The sequence below is a fragment of the Lepisma saccharinum genome, chromosome 7 (assembly GCF_977018435.1).
Source record: "Lepisma saccharinum chromosome 7, izLepSacc3.1, whole genome shotgun sequence".
NCBI classification, from domain to species: domain Eukaryota; kingdom Metazoa; phylum Arthropoda; class Insecta; order Zygentoma; family Lepismatidae; genus Lepisma; species Lepisma saccharinum.
Genome location: NC_139235.1, coordinates 34,855,620 through 34,873,737, shown reverse-complemented (window position 1 = coordinate 34,873,737; position 18,118 = coordinate 34,855,620). Strand labels below are relative to the sequence as shown.

The 18,118-nt window shown below is 39.2% G+C and overlaps 1 protein-coding gene across 2 annotated transcripts in view; it reads left to right on the top strand.

Moving 5' to 3' along the window:
- The first annotated feature begins 14,086 nt into the window (after window positions 1-14,086).
- The window catches only part of LOC145989803 (golgin subfamily A member 5-like), a 53,833-nt gene continuing 49,801 nt past the window's right edge, over window positions 14,087-18,118 (top strand). For both annotated transcript variants that reach the window (XM_083125156.1, XM_083125155.1), the window contains exon 1: window positions 14,087-14,274. The gene's annotated coding sequence lies outside the window, so the exon portion shown is untranslated. The remainder of the gene's footprint in view (window positions 14,275-18,118) is intronic.

Genomic DNA, 18,118 nt, shown 5'->3' with positions numbered 1-18,118 from the left:
AATTTTCGGCAGGGAAATCTTTGATGACTAGATCATTAATAGACACGAATGATTGATTGATTTGCATTATTTTACTTCACTTCTTGTACCACTTTTGGCCAATTTGTGAAGATGGGGAAGAGTGATGACATGATAAGATTGATGAATGGACACTCACAAACTTCCATGCCTAGACCAGGATTCGAACCCGGGACCCCTGGCGTCGTAACGCGATTTGCTAACCACTCCTCCACGGGGGGCGGCTGGACACGAATGAGTTCTTACCATATACTTTCAGTCTCATTTTCTTTGAGGGGGATAAATCATCCCTCCTTGAGGGGGGAAATCCCCGGCACCCCCTCTTCAATTTGCACCCTGGCGAAAGGAATAACTAGGCAGCATTTCTGTCTAAAGCCATTTCGCACTAAAGTAATAATAAATGTCGCTAAAAGAATAAACGCACAAAGAGTGATGCAGATTCGTATAAGAATTGATCATAAAATCACGACAATTTCCTAAGATTGAGAAAAAGGAGGTCAACTGCGGAAAGATATTGTACGAATCGGAAACGCATTCGTATCGAAGCATGTGTTTCGTCTTGCAACCTAACGGTTAACTTGTTTTATTCTACGAATCTATGCATTTGGATAAAAATAACGAATTTTGTTTTCTGTTACAAGTCTGGAGCCCGGTAAATACACTCCGGTTTTACTCCTACAAAAATAGCTGTTACTTTATGATTCATTTATATGCTTGATTGTACCCAGCCTACCCCAGGAAAATTGAATCAATAAAAGTGAACTGCGATAGTGTCAAATTATGTGTATATAAACATTAATGGCCTACCGCTTCAAAATTTGTTCAGAGTTTAGACATTATTAAATAATTTATACATTTTCCGTCTATATACATCTTTCAAATTTTCCATTACATCTGTTAGCAAAATTTATTATGTGCTACGTGCTGCTACCTGTTAATTAAAAATTCAACTTTTTCTCTACATGAATTTTGTTTGCAGAAAGTCGCAATCATGCATAACTGGATTGATTACCAGTAGGAAATTTCCAGTTAGGCTTGGACTAGTTCCGTGGTACTGGCTCATCTGCTAGTTTTCGTCTCACACGATACTTGTTACTGTACTTGTCGGTATGCTTTTGTTCCCTTCCCACAAGACATTGCGCAGAGCAGACAAGCTGAAAAGATGGACGAGCGATTTGAAGAATGCTGTATAGGAATAACTGCTGCTTTTATTAAAAATTAAAATTAAAAGAATTGAAATAAAAGTATTTGCAGGGACCAGAAATTGGCTCGAAAGAGAGTATGGTAATCAACGTGTACTCAACAAGGTATTTAATGAACTCGGATATGTAGGCTACAGTTCATGCATGAAATTCGCAGGATTCATTCATAACAATATATGTATGTTGTAACGACTGCCATGTTAGGCAGATTTCAGTTTTATATTGGCATTTATCTTATTCGTATACTTTCAAGTTTATACTTGGATAAAATTATTTATACTTAATTGTTTTCATAATTCATATATATATATACGTTTTATCTTATATTATTCGCGTATTTTTGCAATATTTATTCAGAATTTATAGGCTAAAGATTATCCCAAATAATATATGCAACGTTTTCATTGTTTTTGAAGCACAAGTTAAATACATTTCTTCTTAATATCGATTTTTGTTCAACAATGTACAAGATTGAAGTAATTTGTCTTTGTTATAAACTAAATCTTTATTTAATCATTTTTTTATGTACAAGGGCAAATATGATTTATTTGATAAAATCAGTTTAGTTATTTCTATATAGTTTAATATTGTAATATTATAGCAAAGTATTTCTCCCTCGTTTTCAATAAAATATCGTATTCCTATTGGCTGTTTATGTTAGGAGTGGGGGAAGCACGCTTCGTGTTCTTCGCGATGTAAAAACTTCCACGTTGGCATTTTTAATTGTTGCCAACCTGAACTTTAGCTTACTATCGCTAATTAACATTGATGTGTTATATAAATTATCAGTTTTTCTTGTGCTATTTTATGTTATGAGTTTGTATTGTAAGTTAGAACAATCTGTTATGCTGCGCCTCGCGCTTGAGGTAGCAGTTGAGGTCTTGCTATTAACTGTGAAGGCGGTGCGCGGACTTTGGTGTTAAATAAATTGCTTGTCACTGCCTGCGAGCGTGCATGACCCAACAAATTATAACTTTTAACTTGTGCGAATCAGTATGTACGCGCGCGATTCGTGATTAAAGATTTTGGACATTTTAATTATAAAGTATTTGGAATTTTATTTACTGTCACGTGTCGCAATTCGGCGGTTTCCTTCCTGGAGGAAGGGTGGATCGTCTTAATCCCGATGCCTGGGTGAGAACTGGTGCTCCCAACTGACCAGCCGGAGCAAGGAGCGGTGTGTTGCCAATTCGGATCTCCATACCCTGGAGTTACGAGTGGTGGCACGTTGATTTTTTTTTTCTTTTTTAATGTCCACGTTGGGAACCACAAATGCAATGCAACGGCACTTTGCTAGGGGCGGCACGATTGTTTGTTTTAAATTTATAAGGACTACCTAATTCTCGGATTGCCTCTTTCTTTCTCCGGACACACGAATGGAATGACTTAATGTAGTTGTATTGTAAATATAAGTTATCGAAGAATATTTCTTATGAGAGATAGAGGCTAGCAGGGCTCGGAACTAGTTTACTAATTTGTTGTTTTAATTACCGACGTTGTTGTTTGGAATGTACAGTAGTATTGTGCTAAGAGGATTTGCACTGAAATAAGTGTAGGTGAACAAGACTTCGTGGCTCTCAGATGCTTAACCTACGAAATCTTGGACACACTGACTGTACTACAAATGGAAATACGTTTTGGAAATCTTGAAAAGATAAAATTTGTTGAATTGCTAGGCCAAAATAGCTTTGCGGGATATAAACTACATTTTCCTGTGATGAAATTAAATAACCTTCTGTCCACATATCCATATTTCAACAAAGAATGATTAGAAAATGAATTAAAGAATATCTATGCTGATGAAGAAAAGCATTTACCTCCTGCAGACCTTCTAAAATTAATTCAAAAATGTAATTGATACTTTTGCGACCAACAAGAAACGACGCATGGACCTGCTGTATAAAAAAATATAAGGTAAGCAGATTTTTCAACCTACCTAGTATTTATTCCTTAGCTTCGCCACTGGTATACAATGTAACATGTAACAATCAAAGTGTGAGTAACAGCGGCCCAGATAGCGCGCTTCTAAGGAAATTCACATGAAAATGAATGAAGTATTATTTCTTGTATACACACATGTGAATGTTAGCAACATTTGTACCTTGTTGGATAGCTGATGACTCAAGGAAGTAATTTAAGTAATTATACGCTTCGTGTCATATCATTTTTGTTATTAATACGTTGCCTAATAAACTAAGAGTGTATTTTTTTTTATCATCACTTGTAAGTTTAGACCCACCCGTTACTTACATGTGATTGTTATTTGGGGAAAACTTTTTTTTTTCAACGAACCACTTATTTGTTAGCTATCAGAAAACGCTGAAATATGTGCCATACAATGAGCAGTTTTTTCTCAATTCACCTTTTTTATGTGGAAAATTGTCATTTTTTAAAAAACAATAGAAATTCGATTGTCTCGAAAACTACTAATTTTCGGACGGGGTATCATATGGTCAAATTTATTGCAATTTGTCTACTTTAACCCCTTTCAGGGAATACATCTAGTAATTACAAGTCACCCTGTATATGCATACATACAGGTATATACGTATATTATTACACTTTACACATATATAATGTTAATGTATCTGTGTGTGTGTAATTCTTGATCTCATGTTGACAAAGTAACATACAAGAGCCTACAGGGTGATTCAAAAGTTCCTTAACACCTCTCCCCTATAAACAGTAATGTAGTTAGATTGGGTCAATTGGTCATGGTAGAAACAGGTTATGCTTGAGGGGAACCACATTGATGTGTTCCAAGCGTATGTTAGCCAAATTTAGTTCAACTCAAAGTTTATAAATGGGAAGGGGGTGATGTGTATAGGCCAGTGGCGTGGCGTGGATTTTTAAAAGTGTTACCGGTTATCAGTAGGACATTTAAGGGAGACTTGGGCGCCTCCCCACCTCATGCCCCCCCCCCCCCCCAATGTCTTCCAAGTAGTTCATATAATATTAATCTGGTACGTATGCAATTCAATACTAGATTTTGGTAAAGTTATTAATCAGGAAAAAAAATGTTGACATAAGGACTAAAGTGAAATCGCAAACATTGGTTGTTGACACAATAATACGTAATTTGATACTTACAGAAACATCGAAGGCTACTTATAGAGCAGATCAATACCACTTTGAAAATAGTTATATGATGCTGGGATCCCGGGTTCGAAACCTAGCTTGGGCATGGGCGTTTGTGATGTCTATTCATCAATTTAATCATATCATCACTCATCCCCATCTTCGCAAATTAGCCAAAAGTGGCACAAGCGAAGCAAAATCAATCAAATCAAATCAAAAAACTTCTATGATGCTGTCATAAAGAGAAGTTTTTCATTTGAATTTGAATTTTTGGATGCGTCATGGTCATGGTCCATGTTATCCACATCTGAATTCGACACGTTTTTTTTTTCACCCGAAAATAGAGTACATGGCCAACAAAAGAGTTTCGACAACTGCACACATCCACATAACCACAGATAGTCGTTATACCACGAAACATTGAAATGTCGGTCATATCCAGCAGACGACTTGGTTTTTAAATCGTTCAAAATAGGCTTTGGCCTCCCTTTCGCCACAATTTCGATTTTTTCTGCAAAATAATGAACCGAAAGATTGCTTCAAAATATCTTCTATCGCACGATTACACACACTGTCCAGATAGGATGAACCCGCCACCTCGGAACTCGGAGCAAGCTTCATTAATTAATTGACAATGCCCGAAAACAACATAAAGACGAAAGACACCAGTCACAAAACTCCCACTGCACAGTCCCTCCCACAAACCGTTGTTTACTTTTGTAACACGTGAAGCACCCTCCTTGCCCCCTCCCCTCTCAGCATCGGCCCTTCCCCAATATTTCCTTCGGAACCTGCAAGAAGTCCAGTTCTACTAATGTTGCCATCTTAGTTCTTTTGAAACCAGATTTGCCCAAATCGCGAAATTTTTCGTTTCAAATAAGACGTATGTAGAGTAGATGTAGTCTTCATCTGTTTCCTAACTACTCCCACTCCCATGTTTCGCTAAATCCACTGAAATCTCATTTCTGACACCACTACTATTTCGTATATTTTACGTCCTTTGCTACCTTTAAGGCTTTCGCTTTATAGGATAATCGTGACGATGAGGATGCATGGTGAATTATTGAAATAAAATTATTATTTCTTTGTGTATGTAATTATTAATTTTTATAATTATGTAAGTAAAATAATAACAACGAACATTGAAATAACCATTTCTTGCTGAGGATTCGAACCTGCGACACCTGACACTTCAGAGCGTGCTAAGATAACAATCGGGAAATTATGCTTGTAAGTATTGCTTTCACCCAAAAACAGTTCTACCACCTCAAAAACATTGCTTCAATCCGAAATTATTGCATTCCTGCGACAACGTATGTCAATCTCAATCAGTATTATCAACAATTATCACAAATTCCTGTAACCGAAATAATATTATATGTGTGAAATATAGAATTTTAGGTTGACATTTTTAGAAGGACAGCGGACCCCTTGACCATACCCATCCCTCTTCTCTCCTTCTCGCCCATGATGTCGAAGAAAGACAAAGAGGACTTTCGTAACCGCTGATATTTAGTGTAAATACAAAATATCACTTGGTAGTTTGCTTTTGCTCCAGTGTGATTTGATTTTTTAAAATTTTGATTTGGCGATTTAAGTTCACTTCATGAACAGTAATGCTAATCGGGACAGTTTAAAGCTGGATCCGAACCACTTGTGCCTCCACCGGGTATCGAACCCGGAATCCCTTGATTATAAGGCGGCGACGCTACCACTGCGCCATCGTTCCCCAGTGTGACTGGATACCTTCAGAGTAAGATAGGCCCGATTAGGCGACTTAGCTCTTTTCTGTCAATTGAATATGGCAACACTGGTATGTTTCCGGTAAGGATCACCGGCAACTGCGCCGGCTAAACAGGCATCCCAAAAACCCGCCTCCTCCTCCCGCGGTCAGTCTTTGCCGCAACGCGAAGTCTTCCTTGCGTGGGCTCAGGGCCCTTTCCTCATGTTGCCTGTGGAGCCTGTGGAGGGTACCGGATCAGTCTTCCTCTTCGCTTTTGCCGGTGTCAGAGAAAATGTCAGTCTGCAATGTTTACTTTACGACAATATTACCAGTTTATGTACATAATAATATTTTAAGACGGGTTCTTCAATTCTTTATATTTTGGTGTTACCTGCGGTAACAGCGGCTACATGCACGCCACGCCTCTGGTATAGGCGCCGATTTCTTCAGAGTTTAGTATAGCATAAATACTGATTTGTCTCTGTTTGCCGGGGGGGGGGGGTGATAAAATTTGGGACCTACTCTACTTGAGTTAACCTATTAAAAATTATAATTACATTAACTAGATTTGACAAGACATATACAGTATATATCAGGGTACATCGAACTTTATAAGCTGGACAAAAAAATTCATTGAACTACTGTGATTATGTAATTACACAACATAATACTATACATGTAACTTTTGACTGAGAATTTGAACATCATATTCGGTTTATAATATTTATTTCTATAATCCTCTATAAGAGTTTAATATCTTCACACATATTTTCAAAAAAATGGAAGAACCAAGATAAAATTTCCATCCAGACAAGGTCGGTTTTTGGCAAGCTAACTGTCAACCCTGTCATAATATACCATGCGTTTTCTTTAATTCATTGTCGGTTTGAAAAATGAAATACTGAAATAGTAAACGCACAAGCACAAGAAAGGGGGGGGGGAAGGTGCAAGCAAGAACTGGAAGGGCCCGGGCCCCCTGCCCCCCCCCGGTTTCGGCGTACGTGGTGATGTGATTTATATATATATACAGGGTGATTCTAAAGGTAGGGTACAAACGAAAACCACAGATACCTCACATGAAATAGAGACGAAAGTGCCCCTTCCTCTTTGCCGAGAGATGCCTCCGTGAGGAGCTAGACAACGCCGAAAACGTGTGAAAATGAACTTCACACCCCTGTACAGCCAGTACCAGTGAAGATAGAAAGGCGGAACAAAGGAAGTCAAAAGGAACACCAAAGTCGCCCATCCGAAAAACACTAAACCGCAGCTGCGCAACGCATGCGCATGGGGTTCCACTAAGGAAATAGGAGTGTCCCGCAAGACAAGTGAAGGGAAAGCGTAGCGATCGACAACGGTAGGGACAAAAGAAGCAATGAAGCATGAAGTAATGACTGCACAGCGGGAAACAAACACCCTGACTGAAACAGTGCAGTCGAGAAAAGTAGTGCGGGGTTGCAGAACCACGGGAGGACGACGTAGGACGAAGAAACACACCGAGAATGCAAGCAAAGTGGTCTGTGACACTCGACAGGCAACAGACGCGTACATGGTTCGGGGCAGAAATGGCGACGCTGGCGGTGCAGCGCATGTGGAGTTCCCAAACACAGTGGGGAGACACCGCAGCAAGAACAAAGCACGGTGCAACAAAAGAGGAAGAGGACCAGACGGGGAATGGTACCTTCCAAGAGACAACAAACGTCGGTCGATACCCTTTCCCTTCACTCGTCTTGCGGGACACTCCTATTTCCTTTGTCGAACCCCATGCGCATGCGTTGCGCAGCTGACGCCTGGTGTTTTTCGGATGGGCGACTTTGGTGTTCCTTTTGGCTTCTTTTGTTCCGCCTTTCTATCTTCGCTGGTACTGGCTGTACAACGGTGTGAAGTTCATTTTCACACGTTTTCGGCGTTGTCTAGCTCCTCACGGAGGCATCTCTCGGCAAAGTGGAAGGGGCACTTTCGTCTCTATATCATATGACGTATCTGTGGTTTTCGTTTGTACCCTACCTTTAGAATCACCCTGTATATATATATATACAGCGTGAGCACAAAAACACTCCCTGGTTTTGAAAGGGTATAACTTTAATACCAAAAGTAGTATTCTAGAGAAATGTTCACAGTAGTTGTAAAAACTCAAAAAGTTTTCGTGGTGTTTATTGGAATTACAAATGCTCAATGTGCGCGCCACCTGTTACGCGGGAAACATCGAGACGATAATCCAGCTCCAACCACACCTTCTCAAGCGTATCCGGTGTGATGAAGTTGACAGCTGTACTGATGCGTTCCTGAAGATGATTCAAGGTTGTGGGTAGTGGAGGTACATAGACCTGGTCCTTCACGAACCCCCAAAAGAAAAAGTCACAAACTGTCATGTCCGGTGATCGTTGGGGCCACTTGCATAGATTTTGATCATGGGTCCAGCTCGTCCTATCCAATGGTGTAGGAGGTTGTCATTCAGAAAGCTGCGTACAGATTGATGCCAGTGTGGGGACACTCCATCTTGTTGTAGAATGTAGTCACCTCTCTCTGCAGCAAGTTGATAAATTAACCAGTCACGTAGCACTGTTAAGTAGCTTTCACCTGTGATTGTTGGCCCCTCAAAGAAGAACGGACCGTACACTCGACGCTCTGACACTGCACAAAAAATATTCACCTTGGGTGAGTCACGTTCCACATCAAGAGTGGCATGCGGATGCTCGCTTCCCCAGATCCTAACATTATGCCTGTTCATTTTTCCACTCAAGTGGAAGGTCGCCTCATCACTAAAAATGATCCTTGTCAGAAAGGTTTCATCGTCCTCCATTAAAGTGTGGATAGTCTCGCAAAACTCACGTCGCTTTACCTTGTCTTGTGGATATAACTTTTGAACCAATTGCAGCCGGTACGGGTGAAAACGCAAACGCTTCTGTAAAATCTTGCTTACGGTAGTTTGTGGCACCTGCAACTGCCTGCTGGCTTGACGTGTTGATTTTCTGGGACTGCATACAAACATGGGCGTCCGGAAGGGGGGCAAGGGGGGGCCATGCCCCCCTTCCCTGGAAAATGAAAGTTAACCAAAAATTATGTATTTCACACATATAATTTCATTTTAGCCACAATAATATGTGTTAATTATTGCATGAACACCATAAATTCAAATTTAAGCAATGTCTTTTTAGGGAACAACACTATTTTGGGGGAAAATGTGCCTTGTTTGCCCCCCCTGGAAAAAAATACCTTCCTTGCCCCTTCCTGGAAAAAATCCTGCGGACGTCCATACATACAAAGGCTTCTCGCACATGCTCCACAATTTCCTCAGAGATGGACGGTCGGCCAGAATGCTCTTTTCTTTGATCACAAATGCATCCTCTCTCAACAAATGTTTTATGCCACTGCAGAATCGATTTGTGTGTAGGTGGATCAACATTAAACTTCCGTTTAAATACACGCTGCACTCTCACAACACTGCTTGTTTTGGCAAATTCTAACACGCACCAGCTTCTTTGCTGCGGAGTGAACGCCATTTTCGATGTTACTGCCCTCTAGCTACCGAATTCACAACTAGCGATTCTGAAAAAGAAAGATATTAAAATATTTTGAGTTAACTGAGCTATGGATATCAATTTTATCAAAATATTCAAGTAACTATTAATTTTATGACATCTTGAAACCAGGGAGTGTTTATGTGCTCACGCTGTATATATATATATATATATATATATATATATATATATATATATATATACAGCGTGACTTTTTCAAAAAATGCCTGACCCTGGGCCGAGTGGTTAGCAAACACATCGCGCTGCGACGCCAAGGGTCCCGGGTTCGAATCCCGGTCGGGCTTGGTTGTTTGTGAATGTCCATTCATCAATTTCATCATTTCATCACTCATCCCCATCTTCGCAAATTAGCTAAGAGGCACAAAACGCGAAGTAAAATAAACTAAATCAATCAATCAGACTTTTTCAAAAGTGTTACCGGCTATCAGTACGACAATTATCCCTCCTAGACGTTATCGCCCCCCCCCGTAAAGAAAACATGTCTTCGAGCTAGATATTTGTTCATTTCGTTCTTGTTTTGCAAGCATCACAGTGATTTAGCCACAAACACTCCTAAAAAGAACTACCACTCATCATGAGACAGTTACCACGAAAATCCAATGAATAGTGGTAGATCCTTGTCAATTCTTCATCTGTCTCTGTTTCTTTGCAATGAGATGCGAAGGGGAAGAAGAAGATACACACTTTTCTCGGGTCAGTTTGACGTTTGTGTGGTGAGCACTGAGCAGACGACAGACCTCCGCTCCTTTGTGGAAGGGAAGCCCAGCTGTACGTACTACTGTTGCTGCCAACTTAGTATTTTGGAAGAAGGTTTGTCCAAATCACGAATCACACCAAGGAACTATATTTTCGTGTATTACCTAACTGGTCTCAGTTGTAGTTCAATCCAGCCTTGGCTCTGAAGTCTACCTCTAGTTGCTTCACAGAAATTGTATTCCTATTTTTAGGCGAGATTTAGCCATAGCTCTTTTCTGCTAATCCGATGTGACAACACTGGCTGACCCGGTAGGTCTGAACGGCAACAGAGCCCCTTAACATGCATATGAATAACCCCATAGCACACTAATATGCCCCAAAGTCCTTCCCCGCTCTTTCCTTGCATTGGCGCCCTCTTATCCCTTGTTGCCTCTTCAGGGTAAAGGAACGGCCTCCCTCTTCGCTTCTGTCGGCTGCAGAAAACATGTCCTAGGCAATATCTACTCGACGGCAACGGTGTTCATTAACATATTTAACAATGTTGTCATTTTATTGAAACAACTTTTTAATTCTTTACATTTTGCTGTTACCTGCGGTAACACCGGCTACATGCACGCCACGCCTCTGAATACACATATATGACACTGTCTTCTCACACCTGGAAAATGGTGCATTTGTTATATAATCATGCAGTCATAAGGTTGAAGAAACCTTCATCACTGCATTTCTCGTGAAATTCTAGCCCGATTTGATTCTATTTTGACTGCCACGCGGGAGACCCAGGGTGGGTGATCTAATGTCAGATTTTTCCGGCTTTATCCCCGCATAAAGCGGCTCCAGGGCCCACCCAGCTTCAAATCGAATGGTACCAGGTGGGGGTAAAGGTGGCCGGAGCGTGGTGCAGATCACATCACCTCCAATATGTCCTACCCCCACATACCCTAAACGTGCCTTCATGGCACGGTACTATATGCACAGGAACTTTAACTTTACCTTTACCTGTATATATTGTATTCGTTTCTGTACCCCTGAGTAACTAAGTTTATTTTTTACATACTCGAATCCTATACTATGTCAATGGCTGAGGGCCCCAAAAAGCTCACTTGTCTCCGCCCCCCCCCCCCCTCCCCGGCTTGTAGATCCGGCACTGATCGTAGCCATTAGCCTAAAGTGGCAGAAAAGCGACTCTAAATAACATAATCAATTAATCAATCAATCCATTAGTGGCGGCTCGTGGTGAACCAAAGTGGAAGGGAGATAGCTCACAAATTTGCTCTATTGATTTGCTTTATTTTACTTCGCCTTTTGTGTAACATTTGGCTAATTTGCGAAGATGGGGATGAGTGGTATGATGAAATTGATGAATGTACACTCACAAACATCCATGCCCAGGCCGGGATTCGAACCCGAGACCCCTGGCGTCGTAGCGCGATGTGCTAACCACTCCGCCACGGGGGCCGGCACAAATTTGTTCTACTAGTAATGTGAGTTTAAATGATTAATTTCGTATAACAGCCAACGTGATAAGAAATTGATACGTTCGTGTTTACCGAATATCATGTTTTACACGTTTGCACATATAATAAATTAATAATTATTTAACAGTAATGCGAAGAAGATGGAAGAAGAAATAAAATTCTAACAGATTTAGTCGTTTAACAGAGGGCAAAATTCAGAAGGGATATTAATTTTTACACAACTTGATAAACACAATGACGAATATTTACATGCATTCATCGTGAAAATTTCTAGTAAAAAAGATACACAGAAAAAGTTTCCTGTCCAGCATGACTAATTGATATGTGAAATAGGGCACCAAAATAAATATCTCACTGGAATGTGATATCTGCGTTACCAGAAGCTCTAAAGTAAAAACTTAAACTTACCAGAAATCTTCAGACATGCTTGTAACTGAAATTCATCCTTCTGTTCTTCAACGCGAAACTTGCGAGGAAACTCACGACCTCCCTTCTTTGACACTTGTTCTAGATTCAAATTCGGCCTAGGATTTTTATGTTTATTTTTTTTTTCATGCAGACTTCAGACTTCTGGTAGAAAAACTTCGCACCAACAATTTCTCCACACTGTTCATCGCGACAAATGCACAACTACAGCACACAAGTACCGAAATAGCTTCACTTTTCCATGCAAAACGACATCGCGCTGCGACGCCAAGGGTCCCGGGTTCGAATCCCGGTCGGGCTTGGTTGTTTGTGAATGTCCATTCATCAATTTCATCATTTCAGCACTCATCTCCATCTTCGCAAATTAGCCAAGAGGCACAAAATGCGAAGTAAAATAAACTAAATCAATCAATCAATCAACCATGCAAAACGAAGAAACAACAAGTGTCAATAATCGTCTTCCCATCCGGTCGTTTTATTGCTTCGGGGTTGCCAGACAATTTTGCCAAATTTTCAGAAATTTGTAGTTCACAGTTTCCTGTAGCTGCTCTTGGTGAGTTTAGATGACGAGTTTCTAATTTATTTAACATCCGCCTTGAAAAGAAATTGGACAACTTTGTCACGTTATCAGGATTTTTTTCAAACGTGCTAATCAAAACATGTAATTAAATCTACGTGATGTACTCCACATCATTGTAATCCAAATGTACTTTTCACTAAACTCAGAAGAAATACAACGCATATATACGATAATTTTGCGTGTAACAAGAATCTATAGTCGACTTCCGTGGCTAGCATATCGCATTACAAAGCCACGGATCCTATTCGAATCCCGGCCTGGGCATGGGTGTTTTTTGTGAGTGCCTCCCATCAATTTCATTATATCATCACTCATCCTCATCGTTGTGATTACCGAAAAGTAGCAGAAAGCGACGGTAAATAACAAAAATCAAGTAAGAGTCTGTACATTTTCAGTTACCGATATTCTCTTTCCTCATTGAAAATTGCGTTATTTATTGCTCTACTCCTATGTCATAAGTGAATAAGATTATGGAATACAGAATGATTTTTTTCAACTGTTGGTAATTTTCTTTCTTATGTTAACTTCATTGCTTCTGGCAACTCTTCATTCTTTACCGTTCGCCGGAGAGAGGGCCAGTTTCGCCTAGGGGTTGGGTTTCGGACGACAAACCCTCCGTCCTCCCAGGCACAGATCCCGCGCGTGTTATTCCCACAGTTCCCTCGCCTCTTACCCCTCGCGACCGCGCCTGAGAATGCTCTACGTCTCGTAAAGTGGGAGGACGGCGCCCTGCCACATTTCTCTCCAAGTTCCGTATTCCCTCGCACGATGGCGTCTAAACTTCGCAATTGTCGCGGAAGAATGAATACAGAACCGACTAACCAACAATCTATAAGCAATGGAATATTTACAATTCAGACAATGTAAAAGCTAATGTATAAATGTTAATGTAATGTTTATTCACTTGTGGTTACACACGGCAGTGCGGCGTCCGAATCGTCCTTATGAGCGGCCGCCTCTGCGAATCCATCAATTTCATATGAAAATGTAGTAGAGTAATGTTGTTGCCGCCCCTTTTTAATTTTTTTTCATTGTTCTTAAAAAATATAAATGCATAAATGAAAAAAATATGTACTATGCATTATCACACTGAAAAGGTAAATGCAGTGAAATATGTTAAAAATTAAACGAATCAGATATTCACGAACCTACACCAGTCCATTCCAACATGGATTGATTGTTTATTTCAATTTTATATTTCTACACCTGTGAACGTGTAACGTGAGCAACAAAAATAATAATTTCAATTTGTCATTTTTTTTCTGGTTGTGAGTTTCAAGAAGGGAAAATTAGACAAAAAGGGGATTTTATTTTCCCATGCTAAAGGGAAATTGTATCTCGGATTTTGACAACACTGCATGATGGTGGTGATGTGTCGCCGTGTACCAAATCACAATCGCAGCGAAGATATACTGAATTTGCACTGAGATTAATGTGTTACCGGTTTTGAAACATGTTAAAGCAATTTTACAAATGAAACATGTTTGCGTTTAGTGTATTTTGAATTTGAATTGGTAGGAAAATCTGAATTCAGGTATGTGTTAATTCAGTGGTCCATAGATTTAGATCTTGCCGTGTAATCATTTGAGAAATTTAAGGGGATATAAGAAAAAGTACATCACTGATTCCTCTTGTTTGGAACTTTTCCTCGCATTCTTTGTTTGCATGGTTAAAACTACAGTAAAAACTTGTTCAGTAACTCGACATTCAATTTGTGGTGAAAGCTATACTTTTCATTGGTCCTTACTTTCACCAAAAAAAAATCCTTTCACAAACTTACCTTGGGGATTTGCATTGTAATATTGCTATTTTCACAATAGAAATTAACATTAGTGCTATGTGTGTTCGTGATGGTCTAATGATGGGTGTTGTATGGAATAAAGCTTATATATAAATATCCAAAATATGATTGTGGTAAATTTCTCGTATCGCACAAACGGCTGAAATTTGCTAGTTCATTTAATTTGAATATTCGTACTTACGTATTCTGCATTGAGAAACATTGCTGAAGGTGGCATTTCTCATATTTCACGGAAATAAGCTCTATTTGCGACATATCGAGTAAGTTTTCTTCGTTTCTTTTTGCCTTCGGTAACATGCAAAATGGCGGTCACAGTTTCACTACCGTACGTGTTTCCACACCACTGCACCCAAAAATACCTACATAGCCTCACAAACAATTGACACATAGCCCCACGAACCATTCATACATATCCCCACATACCATTTCCGGTAAGGTTAGGTTAGTTAGGGTCACGTATAGGTTACAATTAAAAATTGGCTTCGAAAAAAATATGCGTAGCCCCACACCCATTCTCGCATGGCCCCACGAACCATTCACACATAGCACCACAAACCATTTTCGGAAACGTGCCTTCTTCAGTTACAAAAACACGTATTTGGAAACACTGACCCGGATTACGTCATCACACACAGGCTACATCCACCTGGAAGTAAATGGAGAAAGAGCTTTCGTGCATCGATCACACATTTATATCGAGAAATAGATTATTTACCGGCAAAATTCAATGAACGATGCGAGAAAACACTTCCACAAGTATAAAGAAACTGTATTCGGTAAGTAATTTCTCCTGTAAATTTGAAGAAATCCGTTTGTCCGATACGAGAAATTTACCATTATTTTTTCCAGATCTGCATATATTCTGTCAGTAGCTTGACTATTCGTCCATTGAGAATGTAAATGTAATCCAAATTGTAAACAAATCGAGATATTTTGGCTGTGGTGTATTTAAGATGCAATTGTTTCTGTAACAGTTTCATACATCGGAGACACATTTCTTCAATTTTACTCAAGAAACTACTTACGGAGATGAGTTTCTCCAAGGTTTACAACGTTCGTCAAGGTATTTTCTTTGATCGTGGAATATATTTGACCGGGAAATCATGTATTTTTCAAGAGAAATATCTCACCGACGCACAATTGCTATTGCTTTCATTTGCTTGCCCTATGACAACCGGATGCTGCGTACGTTTGATGACGTAAGCCCCTGTCAGTGTTTAAACCCCCCTTTTTTTACTATGTTTGCCTAACGTAACCTAACCTTATCGGAAATTGTTCGTTGGGCTATCGGTCAGCTACCGTGCTTAATGGTTCGTGGTGCTATCCGTGAATGATTCGTGGGGCTATCCGTCAGCTACCCGTGCATAATGTATAATTTCCACATGGACGTCCGGAAGCCCCCCCCCCCTGGAAAATGAAGGTCCACCTAAAAAGTATATATTTCACACACAATTTCAATTCAGTCACAGTAATTTATGTTAATCATTATAAGGGTATTGAAGGAACATGATAATTTCAGACTGAAGGGGTGTTTTTTGTGGGGGGGCAGCATCACTATTATGTGGGAAAATATGCCTTGCTTCCCCCCTCCCTGGAAAAAAATTACCTTACTTGCCCCTCCCTGGAAAAAATCCTGCAGACGTCCATGAGCAACACGAATGCAAATCTAACAGCCAAAGAAGCCTTACAACAATTTCCACAACCAATCATAAGTACCATCCGAGTATGAGATGAACCACTTACATTCTAACCCAAAATATGAATTCTTTATTTTACTTTGCTACGGAGTGACAAATTTATAAAGAAATTGTTTCATCTCCATCTAGTTTCCAGAATGCAGTGTTATATCTGGTAGACAGAACACTGGCACTTTCAAATCAAAGCTAGTGTTGCGTGCAATTGTTCTATCTGAAATTTCAATAATTAATTACAGGATAAATACCTAACCAAACAACTTCTTGTTTTTAGTGAGGCTTCAATATATCAGCCTTTGCAATGATGCAAACTTTCAGCAAGATGGCGATAAAAATCCAAGAAATATATCATGTGAAAATAAATAATAATAATTCCTTTATTTAGCGGGCGAGGTTCAGCCGTAGGCTGCTCTGCCACCTAACCCTTGTCATGAGCTACATAAGAAAATATAAGTATATATAATATAATATATGAGTACAGATGGAAAGCTTGATTACACTAAAGAGAAATTGAAAAAATCACATTACCTACAATTATGAATATTCTCATTTCAGTAATATTAGTCATAAGATAATATAAATGTGAAAGAACAAGAAAAGTAATATATATATAAATGTGATTGTTACCATAAGGTTGCATTTAAGTAAATAATTATAATTATAATAATTTGAAGATATTATTAAAATTCCAATAGTTACAGTTATAGAATATTAGTGTTTTGTCGTTTGTTGAGTGCCAGTTCACTTCTAGTATGTGCTGCTGTTCCTGTAGAAGCATTTCTTTCAATTTAATTTTGAAACTCTTATTGAGTTATATGGATTTAACATTTGTTGGTAGTGCATTCCATGCTTTCGGGGCAGATATAGAAATGGATGAGGTATATAGCGTAGTCGAATGGTGAGGAATGTCAAGTTCGTTGTGACGACGTGTCCCGTGTTTGTGAATTGTGTTGTGATTACTTAATTTTTCCAATAAGTATGCTGGTTTACGTTCAGTTTGCAGATCATGAATGAAAGATAGATAGTGCAGTAGCTTCCTATTGGCCATTGTTAAAATATTATATCTGTTTAAGATGAAAAATTGGGCATAGAACATTTACATTCTCAGTGGACGTATTCTATTTTGTACATTTGGAAGAGTGTCATTTATGGTTTTGAACTGCAGTATTAAAATTGTAGATGCCTTTGGAAGATAATTCGAGTTCGACAAATCGCTTCAACCATTAATTCTGTAGAATTTTGTTCCAAGTGTGAAACTAGTTTTCTTACTATGTGAGGAAGTTATAGTTATCAAGAGCTTTGTGTGTATTGTATATGCAACAAAGAGAAAAAAATATGGAAAAAATATTAGCAATTGAACCCAAATGGCCACTTTCTCCAGTTTACCATAATGAACGTATTAATTTAGCCATATTAGTAATGGTTTCTGTTACTCTTTATCATTAGCGTAACTAGGAGTGTGTTTTAGGAGAGGGAGTTCGAAGTTGATAGATTCACATGTTTCACATTATTTACTTGTGTGAAAAGGGACATTCCAATGTCCAATGAGAATTTCTGGTGAGAGGGGGACATCTGTTGTAAATCAGGAGGGGATCCCATTTTGTTTTATTATACACCAATTTTCTTCCTCTCCAGTCTCATGATGAAAGTGTTTGTTCCTTCTGATGCAGAAACTGGCACATTTCATGAACATAGGCTAGGCTCTTGGTCCAAGTTCCAATTGTTTAATTCCAATTTCAACATGGTATGCTGGCATTGGTTCGATTTCTATTTGTCTGTTAACACATACTTCAGAGTTTTAGCGATTACTTACTGCATGTTTGCTTGAGAATGGTTTTTCACTTCTGTATACCCTTATATGGTTCTTCTCTTGCAATCAGCAA